Genomic DNA, 19127 nt, shown 5'->3' with positions numbered 1-19127 from the left:
TGCACCCGCCCAGAAGGAATACTCAAAATTCATTCCTCCACACTTCACGACAGAGGGCTGAAGAAACTCACTTCTGTATGGCATGAAGGACCGTCCGTCCCTGTTGCGTCCCTCAGTGCGCAGGAAGGCGCGGTGGGATCTCTGGCAGCCTGCTGGCTGCTGCTCCCAACCGCGGGGAACCGCGCCGCGCCGCTTCTGAAGAGAGAAAGGAAGAAACGGTGGTGGGAACGGGCAGCCAAGGCTTGCAGAGAGGTTCCAGATCGTGCCAGAGAGGGGATATCAGAGTGCTGAGCCACTGATTAACACTAACAGAAAAGACAGGCCTGAGCCACGTCCGCGTTGTTAGCCCAGGCTGTCAGCAGTGAGCGCTGAATGCAACCGGTTACTGAGGTCACCAAGGACCAGCAGGGCTCCCCCTGCTCCGTCCCTTCCCCTTGAGAGCAAGAGAAAGGAAGAACCAAGCAGAAGAAGCCCAGCCATACCTTGCCACTCAGACGGCAGCAATTGGAACCATGATCGTCTCTTTGCTGAGACATGGCCGCTGAAAACTCAGAGGAAGCTGAAGTTCCCAGGCCTCTGTGCACAGGAACTTCCCCGGCCCTTGCAAAGAGCTGGCTTCCCTCTTCCTCCGACTGCCTCGATCCCAAAATCTCCCTTGGGACAGGAACCCTGCAGAGAGTACCGACGAGTGCACACGCGGTGCTTCTGACGGGCTCTCACAGGGTGATCTGTTCCACGGAAGGCCCAGAGCTCAGCCTCGGTGTGCAGCACGCTCACCAGAGCACCAGCTCTGCTCACCAGCTGTGGCGGAAACGCTGCCACCCCAGCAGTGATTGTGACCTCAGCGAGTGCCCGCATCGCTTCCGTGCTTTCATCATAAGCGAAGGAAATGGGCGACTCCCTGATCCACATCTTAGGAAATCACCACCAGGGTCACCCAGTGGGGTTATTTGAATAATGGAGAAGTGAAGATGACTCTTGTGCAGCCAGGCTGGGTCAGCCTCTCTCTCAGGCACTGCATGATTGGAAGCAGGAGACGTTTCCCCTAGGCTGCCTCCAGACTGGGGTCCTTGGAGTCACTGGGGTCATTAGGGTCAATTTGGCAATAGGGGTCTTTGGGGTCAATGGGGTCATTGGTGTCAGTGTACTCATTGAAGTCAATAGAGTTAATGGGGTCAATGGGGTCATTGGCATCGATGTACTCATTGTATTCAATAGAGTTTATGGCGTCCTTGGGTGTCATTGGAGTCAAATGGGTCATTGAGGTCAATGGGGGTCATTGGGGTCAATGGGGTCATTGTGGACAATGGGGTCATTGTGGTCCACCGTGTCATTGGAGTCAATGGGGTCATTGGGGTCAATGGGGTCTTTGAAGTCAATAGAGTTAATGGGGTCATTAATTTCAACGGGAGTCATTGGGGTCAATGGGGGCACTGGGGCAATGGGAGTCATTTGGGTCAATGGGGGTTATTGGGTTTAATGGGGGCATTGACGTCAATGGGCTTAATGTGGTCAATGGGGCTTATTGGAGTCAAAGGGGACATTGGGATTAATGGGGTCAGTGGCGTCAATAGGGTCATATGAGGTTAATGGGGTCAATGGGGTAAGTAGGGTTAATGGGTTGTTGGGTTCATATGGGGTGATGCGTATCATTAGGAACTTTGGGATCGGTGGGGTCAGTGGGGTCATGCAGGGTCATTGGGGTCAATGGGGCCATGTGGGATTATTGGGATCATTGGGGTCAGTGGGGTTATGGAGTTCATGTAAGGTCATTGGGGTCACTGGGTCAAAAAGGTCAATGGGGTCAGTGGGGCCAATGGGGTTATTGCAGGCCAGAAGGGTTTGGGCTTCCAAGCAATCACCAAGCTTTTGGATGAGCCAGCCCTCTGCTTTTTGTGAGGACAGACCCCAACGAGCCCACATAACCCGAATAACCTCCTTGACCCCCACAGACAAGTCCTCCTTGGAAAGCCATCTCGGCAAGGGCAGAATAGCGCTGTTCTTGGGCCGCAGCACTCCATGGCCAGGCGCTGCTCAGACGCTGGGGCTGCATTTCCTCCTGGGCACCCACACATGCTGCGATTCCCCTGCAGGTTTCTGCCGGGTTTGTGGCTTCCTGCTGGGGAACTCCTCATCTTCTTCTGCGACTGCCCCCCAACGTCACTACTGCTTCCTCTGGTGCCATACTGGCAGATGCCTCAGCGTTCATGAGCCTGGACTTCCTGCCTCCCATCAGCAGCTGCTCCTTCATTCAGACTGCAATACCGTCCACTTCCAGCACCAGCAGAGCTGCAAGGCAGAGATGGGAAATGTGGGATGAATGCAAACGCAGAAGCCCAAGGCTGTCCCACCACCACGTATTGCAGCCTTGGAAAGTCAGCTGCAACTACAACCTCTGTCAGAATCAAAACGGGCACCGTACATTAAGGGTGACCTCTGAACTGAAGGAATTTCCACAGTCAGAAATAAATACTGAAATTGCTCATTTATCTGCAGGTGGTTACCGCTGTATTCTTTGGCTTTTGGAAAAGTGTGGACTTGGAATTGAAGGATACAAGGAAAAGGAGCAGCACTTGGCAACTCCTGCAAACTGAGCAGTGCGGGGAAGATTGTGTCATTTCTTCTCCTGGCCTCTCATTGGTCAGATGCAGCTCTGTGTCACCCCTCTGGACTCTCATTGGTCAGCGACAGCTCCATCCTATCCCCACAGCCCTCTTATTTATCATTCTTTGCTTCTTGGAGCCCCTTCCCGCTGCTGCCGCTGCTTTGGGGGAGGGTCCGCTCTGCTCCCAGCTCAACGCCGGCCCGTGCTGACCTCTGATTGGTGAGTGAGAGCTCGGTCTCGCTCCCGGTGGACTCTGCATGGTCAGCAGCAGCTCCATCCCACTCCCATCCAGCCTCTCATTGGTTAGCGGCAGCTCGGACCCATGCCGGCCTCTGATTGGTCAGCAGCAGCTCTTTCCCACCCCCTCTTGCCCCTCATTGGTGATTGGCAGCTCCATCCCACCCCTGCTGGCTCTCATTGGTAAGCAGCAGCTCTGACCCAACCCCGGCAGCCTCTCATTGGTGATCAGCAGCTCCATCCCGCCCCTGCTGGCCTCTCATTGGTCAATGGCATTTCTGGCCTGCCCCTGGCCTCTGATTGGTGAGCAGAAGCGCTGCCGGCTCCAATTGGCTGAGGGACAGAGCGCGCCGTTGGCAACCGGCTCAAAATCGCCCAGCTGTCCCCTCAGACGGCAGCCCGTGGCCGTCCCCTTCGCCGTGGGATGCGGGGATTTGGGGCGGCTGAAGGAGTCGGGGCCCCCACCACCTCAGCGCTGCTGCCCTCACAGGGGCCGGGCCTCCCCGAGCCTCCAGTGCTTGTTGAGGTGCCTCCCGGGGCTGAGGTGGTCTGTGGGTGTAGGGGCAGTGGGGGAGATGTGGTGGCAGTGTAAGAGCTGAGGGGCTTTGGGGGCTCTTGGGGGATGTGGGAGGATATGGGTCTGTAATGTGCTGTGTGGGGATCTCGAGGGATGAGGGGATATTGGTGTGTTTTGGGAATAGAGGGGGATGGAGGGATGTGGGGCCACAGGGGGTGCTATAGAGGGATGTAGGGCTGTGAGTGAGTTGTAGGAGGAGATGGGGCTGTAGGGGGCTGTGTTGGGAATACAGGGAGGGTGTGAGGGGCCATGGGGAGGCCAGAGGGAGAAATGGGACTGTATGGGGTATAGGGTAGGGCTTTGGGGCGACAGGGGGCTGTAGTGAGTTATAGGGGTGGATATTGGGGGATATGGGGCTGTAGTGTTCTGTGGGGGCTATTGGGAGGGATGTGGGGCTATCGGGGGCTTTAGTGGGGGCCGTAGAGGGATATAGGGCTGTGCGGGGGTTGCTGGAAAATATGAAACTATGGTGGCTGTATGGGTGTGTGGGGCTTTATGGAGCTAAACTGTGTCTCTAGGTGGGCTATGAAGCTCTGGAAAGCTGTGGGGGACTGTAGAAGGGGTATTGGGGTATATGGGAAAAGAGAGGGCTGTGGTTGGGATCTAGGGATCTGTGGGCAGCTATTGGGGGATATGGGGCTCTAGGGTGCTGCAGGGTCTTTACAGAGTGTTTTAGAGCTATATGGGGGATATAGGGGGACTTGGTTCTCTAGGGGGCTGTGGGGGTATAGGGGTGATATGGGTCTGTAGGGGGCTTTGGGAGGAGCTCCACGGTTCTATGAGGGGGCTGTAAGGGCTATAGGTGTGTTCGAGGGGGATATGTGGCTCTGGGGGTTTGTGGCAACGTGGGAACATTGAGGGTGCTGGGGGTTGGGGGGGGCTCTAGGGAAGGATGTTGTGCTGTAGGAGATGGTGGGGGCCTGAGGGAGGATATAGGGTGTCTGTGGGGATATAGAGGAGATATGGAGTCTAGAAGGGTTCTGGGGGGATATGAGGTTGGATATGGGAGACTGGGGGGTCTCTGTAGGGGGTCTAGGGTCAGTGTGGGTCTGTGGGGTGATGTAAGGGGAGATAAGGTTTTAGGGGGCTGGGGGACTGTAGAGAGGGCTTTAGGGCTGTAGGGGGGATATGGAGTGCTATGTGGCTGCAGGGAGCTGGGGAATAATATGGGGCTGAAGGGGGCTATTGTGGGAGCAATATGGTTCTATGGGGAGTCTATAAGGCGCAGTGGCAGGGCTATAGGGGGTTTATGGGTGGTTATGGGGCTATAGAGGGCTGTGGGTGGGCTATAGGAGGGTTCTAGCAGGGTAGGAGGCTATAGGGGTCCGTGGAGGGGATATAGGGAGATATGGGGCAATAGTGAATTTTTAGGGGGTTGTGGCAGGCTGTGGGAAGGTATAGGATGAAAGGGGGCCGGGGAGGGTCTCTAGAGAGGGATGTTATGCTGGAAAAGGTATGGGGGGCTAAAAGGGCCTGTGAAGGTTATAGGGGGGTAGTGGCGGGCTATTTGGGGATATAGGGAGATATGGGGCTATCTTAGGGTGTATGGAGGATGTGGTTCTGTAAGGGGCTGTGTGGGTCCATAGGATGATCTGGAGCTACAGGGTGAGCTATAAGGGGATGTGAACGGATGGCAGCCCGTGGCCGTCCCCTCCGCTGTGGGAAGCGGGGATTTGGGCCGACTGAAGGAGTCAGGGCCCCACCGCTGCAGTGCTGCTGCCCGCATTGGGGCCGGGCCCCCCCGAGCCTCCAGGGCTGCTTACGGTGCCACCCGGGGCTGTGGTCATCTGTGGGTGTAATGGCAGTGGGGGAGATGTGGTGCGGATGTGTGAGCTGAGGGGGCTGTAGTGGTGGCTATTGGGGGGGATATGGGGCTGTAGAGGGCTGTGAGGCGCTACAGGGAATATGGTGCTGTAGGTAGCTTTGAGTGGAATATAAAGGAATGTAAGGCTGTGGGGGGCTTTAGGGGTCCATAGAGGGATTGAGAGCTGTGCAGGGCTTATAGGAGGATATAGGACTGTAAGGAGCTAGGGGGTTTCTAGGGCTGGAGATAGGGGTATGTGGGGCTCTTGGGGGCTTTATTGTGGCTCTAGAAAGCTGTGGGGGACTATAGAAGGGGTCTAGGGAGATATGGGATAAAAGGGGGCTATGGGGAGGATCTAGAGGGCTGTGGAGGTCTCTGGGAGTGGCTATAGGGTCGATGTGTGTCTGTGGGGGGCTGTAGGGATTTATGGGGCTGTAGGGAGCTGGGGGGGCTGTAGGGAGGGTTTGAGGGCTCTATGGGGAAGATAGAAGGATATGGGGCTGTAGGGGGCTACAGGGGGAGCTATGGAGTTCTGTGCGGAGGCTGTAGGGGGCACTGAGTGGGCTCTAGGAGGATTATAGGGGGATATGTGTGTATAGAGGGCAGTAGGTGGGCTCTAGGAGGGATATATGGGGTTATCGGGCTCGAGGAGTCTGTGGGTGGACTATAGGAGGGTTCTTGTGGGATATGGGGCTCAAGGGGGTTGTGGTGGGATCCAGGGAGTTATGGGGCGATAGTGGGTTTATAGGGGGATCTGGGGCTAGAGAGGGTTGTGGCAGGCTGTGGGAGGGCATAGGATGATAGGGGTCTGGGGAGGGTCTCTAGAGAGGGATGTTATGCTCGAGGGAGTTGTGGGGGGGACGTCGGGGGGCTGAGGGAGCTGATGGGGGAATAGAGGGAGATATGGGCCTATAGGAGGTGTATGGGGGATATGGTTCTATAAGTGACTGTGTGGGGCCACAGGGTGATATGGGACTATAGGGTGGGCTATAAGGGGATGTGGGGCCAGAAGGCTCCCCCGCCCGTTCCCCCTTCCACAGCAGGGAGGGTGAAATGCTAGTCATGAAAATGAAATTGGATCTGAAGTTGTATTGGAATAGAATATGATGCTTTTGTGGTCTTCAATCTGAAACGTGTTTTCTCCTTGGGTTTAGGTTATCTGTTTATGTTTAATGATTATGCTTAATAATCTAATCATGTTTCATAATGCCTTTTGAAAAGGTTTCAGTCTCCATTCTGCTGATCCGAAAGAAAGAAGGCGGCTTTTGGAGGACTTAATCATGGCGAGTCGAGCTGCTGCTGAACCTCCCCTTCCAACATCCAGCAGGTGAGGACGCTGTGCATCTCAGCCCTCCCTCCCTGCACGGTAGCAGCGATTCTAATCAAACCTCTGAACTCCCAGGTTTGTTCTGCAGGTCCCAATGATGGCACAGGCATGAAAGAGCCCAGAGCTCGTCGCTGGGGAGAGGCTGCGTATGGCGTTGTGAAGGGAGAGATGGAGGAGGGGTTTGAGCAGCGCTGTGCAGGAATGAACGGCTGGTAAGAGAAGAGGTGTGTGTGCTGAGAGCAAGGGCTGTACGGCTCCTCTCTGTGTTCTCACAGCAAGTGCACGGCAGAGCTCCTTGCTCTCTGTTCTTTCTTGCAAGGCTGCGGCGCTTCAAAGTGCGCTGTGGGTGGGCAGCGTGATGACAGCCCAAGGGTGGCACCAGGAGATGCAGCGCAGCCCTCTGCAGCAGCAGGGTGCATTGATTGGTCTTGCTCATTCTTGAAGGAGAAGGTGTGTTTAGCTGCCAACTTTGGTGGCTCCATGGCATGTGCTGAAGGCTTTGGGGCCCTTCCTGTGTTCCTCACGTCCTGAGGCAGTGAAGGACTTCCCTTGCTCTGTAGGAATGGTTCCTGTGCAAGGGCATGGTCGTCTGCCTGTAGCAGATACTGAAGGTTGTGCTTTTGTGACTGCAGTGATGGAGTTGGCTTTAGAATGGCAATTGCACTCTGCTCACGTGCAGCTCTTTCTGACACAGGCAGGAGTCGGGCAGCGGTACTGCAGCTCCTCTGGCAGCTTTGCAGCTCAGCTGGGAAGCAGAAGATGTGGATGTGAAAGAAGAAGTCCGTTGCTGGGACGTTCCCCTGTTCTTCCCCCAGCTGTCCCCTTGCTTTCCACAAGGCTGCCCTTTCCTTTCTCATGACAGCCCACCCATCATTCCCTCAGAGCCCATATATCCCTCCCAGTGTTTCCCAGCAAGACCCCTAGAGACACCCTGTAGCCCCCCACAGAGCCCTGGAGCCCCTCAAGGACCCCCTCAGACGCAGTACACCTCCCCCATAGCTGGCCCATAGCCACATGGAGCCCCACAGTCCCCAGCAGCACCCCATGTCCCCCACTGGGCTTCCACGGAATCCTTCTATTTCCTCCCTCAGACCTCCTTTACACCTCCAAGATCCTCCCTGGGAACTCACTAACCCCCATGTTCCCTGACAGGACCCCCATCACCATCCCAGGACCCCCATAGCCCACCTTTGGCCTCTCCTCCCCCCGACCTGCCTCCAGATCCCATACAACCTCACAGTGCTGTGGTAGGGCTGGCTTCTGCAGGTGAGGAATGAGGAGCTGGAGAAGGTGTAGGGCACAGATGTGGGTCTCAGAAAGTGAAGTGGGTGGTACTGGGGATACTGGGGAACACGGATCAGAACATGGGAGGATTTGGGGAGGATAAGGGGATGTGGACCACAGCCTACAGGAGCAGAGTGCTTCACAGGAGAAGGCAAGGTGTGAGGTACAGGTGGGACTTGTGGGTGCGGGGACGTCAGGTGGCATGGGTACGTGGGGGGTCTGGGGGCTCGTGGGGAGCGGTTTGGGGTCAGAACGGAGGATGTGGAGTAGTGCTGGAGTGCATTCATTGATTTCTTCCTGAGAGGGGATTGGGGTTCCCTGCAGCCCAAAGGTGGAGCCCTGATCCATAACCCCACATGAGCCCAGAACCCCATAGAGCTCCACATGACCCCGAGGCTCCACATGTCCCATAACCCTGTGAGCACCGTAACCCCATATGAGGCTGTGGGCAGGGATGGGTCTGTTCCTGGCTTGTTCAGGGGGTACTATAAGGTGGCTCTGGGGCCACTGTAGGTCAGCAGCCTGAATAATCCTCTGACGTTCATCTTGCCCTCATCTTGGGGGGCCAAATGGAGGTCGAGGGGTTTGTTGGGGGTAAGGAAGAGGCTCCATGCGTGTATCCCATAGCTGCCCAGAGCAGCCCCAGAGCCATCGTAGAGCTGCCCCAGAGCAGCCCCATCACTGCCCGCAGCCCGTGGCCAGCAGCAGTTCCACCAGCAGCAGTGTGTTGGGTAAAGGCAGCTCCCAGGTGTGGCTCTGCTGCAAGGCTGCCCCAAAGTGCTCCTGAAGCCCTCCCATAGGCGTCCTTTAGCTGCCCCACAACACCATAAGGCTTCCCTACATCCCAGCACATCAACCCAAGTGCCAGTGGGGTGTGCGAGAAACGCTCACATCCCTGATGTTCCACCAGGCACAGCTCTCAGTGCAGCAGCAAAGCTCATTCCTGATTGCTGTGGCGTTACTGCACTCTCCTCTGTGAGCTCCTTCTGCTCCTGTAGCTCTCCTCCCATGGCACCCACTGCTCTCCTGTTCCCCCTTGGCTAGGCACTGCAGGCTAACAGTCTCCACCACGCATCCGCTGTGCCGTTTTTCCAGAGGAGGTCTATGGCCAACGTGTTCCTTTCAGGCTGATTGTGTGCTTTTCTATGCAGACAGGCAGGCAGGATTTCTTGCAGCTGTTGCACGTGCTGGGTCTCATGCTCTGTCCTGCGGCTGTGCCTTATCTCGTGTGCACTCTCCACCTCCCCCTGGTCAGAACGTCCTGGCCCTGCTGTGCTCTGCTCAGCATCTGTCTGCTGAACGACGACACAGCCGTCACACTGAGCCTGCCTTGTGCTATCCCTGCAGATGATCAATGATTTCCTCTGCCACTCTCCCACCCGTAAGCGCCCGGGTGATTCCCAGCAGCACACAGCTGGCACACAGAGCCATGCTGACCACGGCAGGGTGCAGCTTCTTGTTGCAGTCCCGTAGCGGTGGGTGGCCGTGCCAAAGGGGGATCCCCCCGCTGCTGCTCTCCATCCTTCTGTGCTCGTTCTGCACCACCGTGCATTCCATCCTTCCTCCTCGTGCTGCTCTGCCCATTTCTCGGGGTCGTTGCAGCAGCTGCTGCAAGTGCTGATGTTGGAGCAGTTTCTTCCCCACCGCGAGATCCTTCCAAGAAGCACTGCCCCTACTGCTGCAACGGCCCCAGTCTGGGACGCCTTTTTGTAAGGAGTTGTGTTGTTTGTTCTGCAGCTGACTTGGATTTCTTCTCCCACTGTCCCGTGAAGGAGTTGATTTGCTTCAGTCCATCCCTGCTCCATTCCTGGCTCGGGTATCCCTCGTGGCCATGCAGCACCGCAGCAGCAAAGCTCCAATCCCTTCCCCGGTCTCAGTGGGTTCAGTTTGTTCTGTTCTCATCCACTTACAGAAACAGAAGCTACCAAGCCACCAAACCCTGGGACAGGTATTTCCCTACAGAAGCATTCATGTCCTTCTCCTGGCCCCTTTGGCCAGCTCCCAGCTCTCCAAACTGAGGCGTACGGCTGCAGCCCACCCCATGGCTTCTCTGGGGCAGCTGTGGGGCAGCCCCACCCTGAGGAGGAGATGCCTTTTCCTAGCATGCAGCTGGTTCTATGGCCACATGGGGTGAGGACGTGGGGTCATGGGTCACATAGGAGTCCTGCAGGGTCACAGAGTTACGGGGTGATGTGGGGCTATGGGGTCAGATGGGGTTCTGAATCACAGTGATAGGGTCAGATTGGATGGTAGGGACAGATGGGGTGACATGGAGTTATGGATCACATGGGTTGTATGGTCGGGGTGAGGTGGGGGCAAGGATCCCAGATTTATGGGCCACATGGCGTCAGTTCGCAGCATGATGGGGGCAGGAAGAGTCAGGGAGTCACAGGGTCATGTGGGGGTATGGTTCCCATCAGGGCTGTGGGTCATGTGCAGCCATGGGGTCACGCACATACAGGGCGATGAGGTCATCTTGGGTTATGGCTCATGTGGGGTAACGGCTCAGGGCCCCACCTTTGGGCCACAGGGACGCCCAGTCCCCTCTCAGGATGAAATGAAACCACTGCAAACTCTGCCCACCCCACCCCCCTTTTTACCTCAAACCGCTCCCCACATCCTCCCATACTCTCTACGTCCCCATACTAGCCCATGCCCCTGTGTCCCACCTGCAGCCCACGTCTTGTTTTCTCCTGAACAGCATTCTGCTCCTGCAGCCTGTGTTCCCACATCCCTTAATGTCCCTATATCCTCCAAACACACCCCCAGAGAGCCCTATAGCTCCTCAAGGACCTTCTCAGACTCAGCACATTTCCCCCACAGAGAAGCTGGGCCATCACAGGCTTCTGCAGTCCCCAGCAGCAGCACACATCCCCCTCTGAGCTCACACTGAACCCCCTTGTTTTCTTCCTCAGACCTCCCTTACGCCCTCAGTCCTCTCCTGGGTCCTCAGAGTTCCACAGTCCATGACAGGACCCCCATCACCATCCCAGGATCCCCATATCCCACCGACGAGGAACCCCACAGCAAAACACATCTCAGGATGGGGCTCCCGTGGTGCACCAATACATTCATTAAAGAGAGGAGAATGAATGAGCGTAAAGGGGGGCCTTTCCTCCTGATGTTGCCCACCGCCTGCGTGTTGGCTGTGCCGTGCCAGCAGCATTTTGTCCTCGAGCTGTGAGTGCAGGTATGCGTGCATACGGGGGTGTGCAGAAATGGTGCTGAACATCAGAGCGTGCATTGCGCTTGGCTGTGTGCACAGTGCTTGCAGGTGCAAGTTTTGCATCTGTGTGCATGCACATGGCAGTGTGCAAGGCTGGAGCAGTGGTTGAGTCTTCGTGCTCGTGGGTGTGCAGAGGGATGGGGTGCACGCATGTGAACACAGCGCCATGGGAGGCACTGCAAAGGAAACAGCTCCATCCCAGCCACAACAGTGACAGGCAGGCAGGCACTGGGGAGGGCTGCACGGCAGAGGGACGCCCTCTGAGTGCCACAACCTGGAGCGCTGTCTGCAAGCAGAACAGTGCCGGGATGGCAGCCTGGTGGTCCTAAGCTGCAGAGATGCTGCTCTGGACCAACAGCCTGTCATTTTTTTCTCAGAAAACGCTGTCCTTTTGCTGAACTTTGCTCATTACATACTTGTCATTAAGGAAAAAATGCTTGGTGCTGCCCTGGGAAACTCGGCAATCTCCACAGCATTGCTCTCCAAGTTAGCACGCTCGTGGCCAGGCTGTGTTCCCTGCAGCTCTTTGCACGTGCTTTGCAGACAGTCTGTCTGTGGGCAGTGCAAAGGACTGCTGCCTCCGTTGCATCACTGGACGGCAGCATTCGCTGACGGAGCTGTGGCAGTTCTGAGCGAGCGCCGCGAGACCAATAACGAGGAGGTGGTGCAGCAGCTCTCCGAGTGCCGCTGGACAAATCAGGCCGTGCGCTCTCTGTAAATCTATAAATTTGACTGGTGTTTATTGACTACGTTTGAAGGTGGAGTGCTGAGATGGGCGGCACTCAGCGCTGCCCTGTAACGCCGCGCACTGCAGAAGCTGCTGCCTGCTGACGCTCCTCCTCTCAGTCCTTCAGCTGCAGCTTCTGCATCATCTCCACAAGGCTGTCCACTGCGGAGGCCTGGGAAGAAACGGAGCGAGGGTAGAAACAGGACACCACTTCCCTCGGGATTTTACAGTCTCTTCCTTTCATGTGTGACAGATGGAGGCCCTGAGAACAACAAGAGCCGTGTCTGTGTTCACCAAGGACTCACCTCTGCACGTGCAGCAGCAGCTCTGAGGGCAGCCTTCTTCAGCTCCTTTCTCCTCTCTTTTCGTTGTCGTCTTCTTTCTGTAAGGCAAGAAAAAGAGATGAATTCATTTTGTCTACAGTGAAACGGCAGAAACATAGATGCCGTACAAGCAGAAGACAGCAAAAAGACGGAGGAAATGGGACTAGGAAGCCTCCCAGTGAATGACATTTCCAGGAGGCGTGCAGAAGACTGCCATAGAGTTAACGGGAAGAGACAGGCTTACACGTTGTGGCACCTCACTGCCTTTGGACTTTGTAGCCTTCCACTCTTTTCCCCTCCAAGGAGTAGGAAAAAGCAAAGCCAACCCTAAGCAAACTCAGTGTGCTCGCACAGGGAAGCGCCTCAGCACGGCGGGTACCACAGCACCTTCTCACCTCTTTGCTTGGAGCTCCGAGCAGCAGCAGGCCCAGGGTGTGCTGCTGGAGCCGGCACGCCGTCTCCACTCGGCCCCCTCACTCTCTTATTGGAAGGCAGCTGAGCTGCTGTTGGTTTCCCTTCCTCCAAGGCCTTGCGTTTACATCCAGCCTGGGTGTTGGAGACAGAGCGGGGGCACACGGCAGGGGAAGGTCTTCCCCCTGTGCTGGGACCTGCTCTTCTAGGGAGACCTCCAGCGTGCAGAGGAGCTTGAGCTGCTGCCTGTTGAGAAGCTCTCTCAGTATGGACCTGCTGGACCACTTTGACATAGATTTTGTCATTTGGCTCAGCACCAATCTCTGTTAAGAAAGGAAAAACAAGGAGATTTAATGAGAGCCCAACACTACTTTCAGTCAGCAAAAGGGGTCACAATCCTGGGACATCTCATCTCGAGTGCTCACGGTCATGGATCATAGGATCTCGGCTGAACTGTGGGGTCACATTTCTAAGCATCACAGGAATACTAAATGTAAATGCAGGGATTAAGACCAGAACCAACACACAACGTCCACAGTCCCAGGAAAGGACGGACAGAAAGTTTCACTAGAGAGACAGTGCACCAAGCCCAGGTGCCTGCTGTGTGTCTGTACCTCTCTTGGGTGCTGTGCCACACTGGGCGCTTCTGCCTTGCCTTTCTGCAAGGCTGCGCTTTGCTGGAAGGCCGCTCGCATCAGCTTCTGGCAGAAAGGAGACAAGAAAGACATGAAGAGCATCTCTGTGGCGGAAGATTTGAGCACAGCCAACCACAAACTTCTGGTCTGCAAGAGCAGTTTCTTCAGCTTGCCTTTCTGCTGCTACAACATTATGCCAACTCTGCAGTCAGCACGGATCTGCAGTGCCCTTTCCTCTCCCCTCCATCGCACACTCTGCCATCCATGCTGCCCTGTTTAGAGGCACTTGCCCACAGCACAGCTCACAAGAGCTTCTTACCTGCGGAGGCTTTGCGTTTCCAGCCTTGCCCAGCACCACTCCATGGGCGCGCAGGCTCCATCCCTACAACAACAGATGGTGTGTTGACTTCACAGACACCAGCAGGCAGCAGAAGTACTGCCCAGTATGCCCACGTCCCCCCAGAAAACAGAAAGAGGCTACTTGACAGCCCAAACACAAACTGATTGATAGTTCACTTCTCACTGCTCCTTCCTGCACTCCAAATGCATGCTCATTTGACATCCCCTGAAGCGCTGCACCCGCCCAGAACGAATACTCAAAATTCATTCCTCCACACTTCATGACAGAGGGCCGAAGAAACTCACTTCTGTATGGCATGAAGGACCGTCCGTCCCTGTTGCGTCCCTCTGTGCGCTGGAAGGCGCGGTCGGATCTCTGGCAGCCTGCTGGCTGCTGCTCCCAACCGCGGGGAACCGCGCCGCGCCGCTTCTGAAGAGAGAAAGGAAGAAACGGTGGTGGGAACGGGCAGCCAAGGCTTGCAGAGAGGTTCCAGATCGTGCCAGAGAGGGGATATCAGAGTGCTGAGACACTGATTATCACTAAGGGAAAAGACGGCCTGAGCCACGTCCGCGTTGTTAGCCCAGGCTGTCAGCAGTGAGCGCTGAATGCAACCGGTTCCTGAGGTCACCAAGGACCAGCAGGGCTCCCCCTGCTCCGTCCCTTCCCCATGAAAAAAAGAGAAAGGAAGAACCAAGCAGAAGAAGCCCAGCCATACCTTGCCACTCAGACGGTAGCAATTGGAACCGCGGTCGTCTCCGTGCTGAGACATGGCCGCTGAAGGCTCAGAGGATGATGAAGTTCCCAGGCCTCTGTGCACAGGAACTTCCCCGGCCCTTGCAAAGAGCTGGCTTCCCTCTTCCTGCGACTGCCTCGATCCCAAAATCTCCCTTGGGACAGGAACCCTGCAGAGAGTACCGACGAGTGCACACGCGGTGCTTCTGACGGGCTCTCACAGGATGATCTGTTCCACGGAAGGCCCAGAGCTCAGCCTCGGTGTGCAGCACGCTCACCAGAGCACCAGCTCTGCTCACCAGCTGTGGCGGAAACACTGCCAGCCCAGCAGTGATTGTGACCTCAGCGAGTGCCCGCATCGCTTCTGTGCTTTCATCATAAGCGAAGGAAATGGGGGACTCCCTGATCCACGTCTTAGGAAACCAACACCAGGGTCACCCAATGGGGTTATCTGAATAATGGTGAAGTGAAGATGTCTCTGGTGCAGCCCAATAAAAACCAGTCAAGACCAGTATGCCCTCCGAGTGGTCAATGGAGTCCCAGGGGAACCCATAGAAAACGAAACCCAGGGCCTGTGCCAGCATCTGTGTTTGGGCTTTGAGTCCCAGGGCTGATGTCAGCCTCTGCGGCTGTGGCTTTAAGTCCCAGGGCCAGTGCTGGGCTCCCCGCCTGTGTCTGTGGCCTTAGGCCCTTGGCTGCTTCTGGCCTCTCTAGCTGGGGCTGTGGCTTTAAGCCCCTGGACTGGTGCCAGCCTTTCAGGCTGTGGTTTTGGTCCCCAGGAATGGTACCAAATTTGAAGAAACCAACAGGAGGCTCACCCAATGTGTGATCATGGGTATCATTGGGGTTAGTGGGGGTCAGTGCGGTTAATGGGGTTATTGGAGTCAATGGGGTCATTAGGGTCAATGGGAGTCACTGGCGTCAATGGGGCAAGGGGGGTCACTGCGGTCAATGAAGGTTATTCGTGTCATTGGAGTCAGTGGGGTTATTGGGGTCAGTGTGGGTCATTTGGGTTATTGGGGTCATTGGGGTCTATAAGGCTCCTTTGGGTTAAAGGGGTCAGTGGGGTCAATGGGGATCATTGGGGTCAGTTGGATTATGGGGTTCATGTGAGGTCACTGGGGTCACTGGGTCAAAGGGGTCAGTGGGGTCAGTGGTGCCATTGGCGTTATTGCAGGCTGTCACGGAGTTACCTAGATAGATCTGTGCCCGTGACAGGGGGGCAGTAGGCTTGTGGGCCCCCCTTCCCCCTGACTTCCCGAGAAAAAAACGAAGCGGTGGCAACAATCTAAGAAGGAGAACTTATTTTACTAACTATGATGTTGGGATGCAAGATGACACGATACAATACAATCTAATTGGGAGTAAGTATAATAAACCAAATGAAATGAGGGAGAGAGAGCGAAAGAGCGATAGAGAGGGAGAGAGAGAGAGAGTGAGAGAGTTTCCGAAACCGAAAGCCTAACTTGATGAAGGCGCCTGGCTTGGAAAGCACACCCACTCCTCTCCCGGCAGCAAGCGAAAGTGAAGAAGCACCGCGTGCAACCAGATGACGTATCTTCCGTGATGTGTCTTCCTTCTGTGACCGTGAGGTCCTCTGGGATACGTAGTTCTTCTCTTTTGTCCATGATGTTATGATGTGGAATACCAATAGCGAAGTTACAAAACCATGACACAGGCCAGAAGGGTTTGGGCTTCCAAGCAATCACCAAGCTTTTGGATGAGCCAGCCCTCTGCTTTTTGTGAGGACAGACCCCAACGAGCCCACATAACCCAAATAACCTCCTTGACCCCCACAGACAAGTCCTCCTTGGAAAGCCATCTCGGCAAGGGCAGAATAGCGCTGTTCTTGGGCCGCAGCACTCCATGGCCAGGCGCTGCTCAGACGCTGGGGCTGCATTTCCTCCTGGGCACCCACACATGCTGCGATTCCCCTGCAGGTTCCTGCCGGGTTTGTGGCTTCCTGCTGGGGAACTCCTCATCTTCTTCTGTAAGTCGGGCTGCAGGTCCGACCACCTGCAAAGACCGAGGCAAAGCTCTCACTGAGCGCCTCAGCCTTTGCCATGGCTGCCCACTGCCTTTCATCCGAGGGAGCGCTCTCCTCGGCCCGTCTCCTCCTGCCTGTGGAGCTGCAGATGAGGCTGCACGCGTCTTTGCACGTGCACTGCAGTGCAACGGGATGGGGTTGCATGTGTGTGCGTGCATGTGGTTGCACGCAGGGACGGGGCCACACACGTGTGTGGTCTGTGGGCAAACAAACCGCTGTGGTGCTTCAGGGAGAGCCTCACCGCATTTTTGCTGCTCCCGGCAGCGCCTCGCCGCCATACTTTGCTTCTTGGAACCGCTTCCTGTCGCTGCCGCTGCTTTGGGGGTGTCCGCTCTGCTCCCAGCTCGGTGCAGGCCCGTGCCGGCCTCTCATTGGTCAGCGGCAGCTCGATCCCGCCCTTGCTGGCCTCTCATTGGTCAGAAGCAGCTCTGACCCACCCCCGGTGGTCTCTCATTGGTGATCGGCAGTTCCATCCCGCCACTGCTGGCTCTCATTGGTCAGCATCAGCTCTAAGCCACCCCCGGTGGCCTCTCATTGGTCAGCAGCAGCTCCATCCCACCCCTGCTGGCCTCTCATTGGTCAACGGCATTTCTGGCCCGCCCCTGGCCTCTGATTGGTGAGCGGCAGCGCCACCATCTCCAATTGGCTGAGGGGCAGAGCGCGCCGTTGGCAACTGGCTTGGAATCGCCCAGCTGTCCCCTCAGACGGCAGCCCGTGGCCGTCCCCTTCGCCGTGGGATGCGGGGATTTGGGGCGGCTGAAGGAGTCGGGGCCCCCACCGCTGTAGCGCTGCTGCCCCCATTAGGGCCTGGAACCCCGAGCCTCCAGCTCTGCTCACGGTGCCCCCTGGGGCTGAGGTGGTCTGTGGGTGTAGGGACAGTGGGGGAGATGTGGTGGGGATGTGGGAGCTGAGGGGCTTTGGGGGCTATTGGGGGATGTGGGAGGATATGGGGCTGTAGGGTGCTGTGTGGGGATCTCGAGGGATATGGGGATATCGGTGGGTTTTGGGAATAGAGGGGGATGGAGGAGATGTGGGGCCCACAGGGGGTGCTATAGAGGGATGTAGGGCTGTGCGTGGGTTGTAGGAGGAGATGGGGCTGTAGGGGGCTGTGTTGGGAATCCAGGGAGGGTGTGAGGGGCCATGAGGAGGCCAGAGGGAGAAATGGGACTGTAGGGGGTATAGGGTAGGGCTTTGGGGCGACAGGGGGCTGTAGTGGGTTATAGGGGTGGATATTGGGGGATATGGGGCTGTAGTGTTCTGTGGGGGCTATCGGGAGGGATGTGGGGCTATCGGGGGCTATAGGGGGGCTGCAGAGGGATATAGGGCTGTGTGGGAGTTGTAGGAGGATATGAGGGGGGACTATCAGGCTGGATCTAGGGGTGGCTCTATGGGTGTGTGGGGCTTTAGGGAGCTAGATTGTGTCTCTAGGTGGGCTATGAAGCTCTGGAAAGCTGTGGGGGACTGTAGAAGGGGTATCGGGGTATATGGGAAAAGAGGGGTCTGTGGTTGGGATCTAGGGATCTGTGGGCAGCTATTGGGGGAAATGGGGCTCTAAGGTGCTGCAGGGTCTTTACAGAGTGTTTTAGGGCTATATGGGGGATATAGGGGGATTTGGTTCTCTAGGGGGCGGTGGGGGTATAGGGGTGGTATGGGTCTGTAGGGGGCTTTGGGAGGAGCTCCACGGTTCTATGAGGGGGTCTGTAAGGGCTATAGGTGTGTTCGAGGGGGATATGTGGCTTTAGGGGTTTGTGGCAACATGTGGGAGGGTTGAGGGTGCTAGGGGTTGGGGGGGGCTCTAGGGCAGGATGTTGTGCTGTAGGAGATTGTGGGGGCCTGAGGGAGGATATAGGGTGTCTGTGGGGATATAGGGGAGATATGGAGTCTAGAAGGGTTCTAGGGGGATATGAGGCTGGATATGGGAGAGTGTGGGGGGCTCTGGAGGGAGTCTAGGGCCAGTGTGGGTCTGTGGGGAGCTATAAGGGGAGATTGGGCTTTAGGGGCTGGGGGACTGTAGGGAGGGTCTTAGGGCTGTAGAGGGGACATGGGGTGCTATGTGGCTGTAGGGAGCAGGGGAATATTATGACGCTGTAGGGGGCTATTGGGAAAGCTATATGGTTCTATGGGGAGGCTATAGGAGCTTTATAGGTGGTTATGGGGCTTTAGGGAACTGTGGGTGGTCTGTAGGAGGGTTCTAGTAGGGTAGGAGGCTATAGGGGGCTGTGGAGGGGATATAGGGAGATATGGGGCAATAGTGGGTTTTTAGGGGGTTGTGGCGGGCTGTTAGAGTGTATAGGATGATAGGGGGCCAGGGGGGGTCTGTAGAGAGGGATGTTATGCTGGAGAAGGTATGGGAGGCTAAAATGGGCCTTTGGGGGTTACAGAGGGGCTGTGGTGGGCTATTTGGGGATATAGGGAGATATAAGGCTATAGGGGGTGTTTGGAGGATGTGGTCCTCTAAGGGGCTGTGTGGGTCCATAGGATGATCTGGAGCTATAGGGTGATCTCTAAAGGGATGTGGGGCTAGAAGGCTCTCCCTTCCTTCCTTTCCCCACTTCCACAGCAGCGAGGGTGAAATGCTAGTCATGTAATTCAAATTGGAGCTGAAGTTTTCTTGGAATAGAATATGATGCTTTTGTGGTCTTCAATCTGAAACGTGTTTTCTCCTTGGGCTTTAGGATATGTGTTTATTTTTAATGATTATGCTTAATAATCTAATCATGTTTCATAATGTCTTTGGAGAAAGTTTCAGTCTCCAGTCTGCTGATCCGAAAGAAAGAAGGCGGCTTTTGGAGGACTTAATCATTGCGAGTCAAGCTGCTGCTGAACCTCCTCTTCCAACATCCAGCAGGTGA

General features: G+C 56.1%; 1 protein-coding gene and 1 long non-coding RNA gene across 5 annotated transcripts in view; one reads left to right on the top strand and one right to left on the bottom strand.

The window, feature by feature from the left end:
* LOC112531351 (zinc finger CCCH domain-containing protein 11A-like) overlaps positions 1–19127 on the bottom strand; it is an 88500-nt gene that overhangs the window by 31377 nt on the left and 37996 nt on the right. The gene's annotated exons all lie outside the window — the stretch shown is intronic.
* LOC121107075 lies at positions 3212–7542 on the top strand. 2 transcript variants are annotated; one of them, XR_005840487.2, is made up of 4 exons: positions 3212–3368; positions 6445–6550; positions 6626–6762; positions 7245–7542. It is a non-coding gene; the product is annotated as an uncharacterized LOC121107075 (long non-coding RNA). The 2 variants fall into 2 exon arrangements; XR_006931673.1 differs by having other exon boundaries at positions 6626–6774.

This window comes from Gallus gallus, chromosome 17, assembly GCF_016699485.2.
Source record: "Gallus gallus isolate bGalGal1 chromosome 17, bGalGal1.mat.broiler.GRCg7b, whole genome shotgun sequence".
NCBI lineage: Eukaryota > Metazoa > Chordata > Aves > Galliformes > Phasianidae > Gallus > Gallus gallus.
The sequence above is the reverse complement of the archived record's forward strand: the minus strand, read 5'-3'. Positions and strand labels throughout refer to the sequence as shown.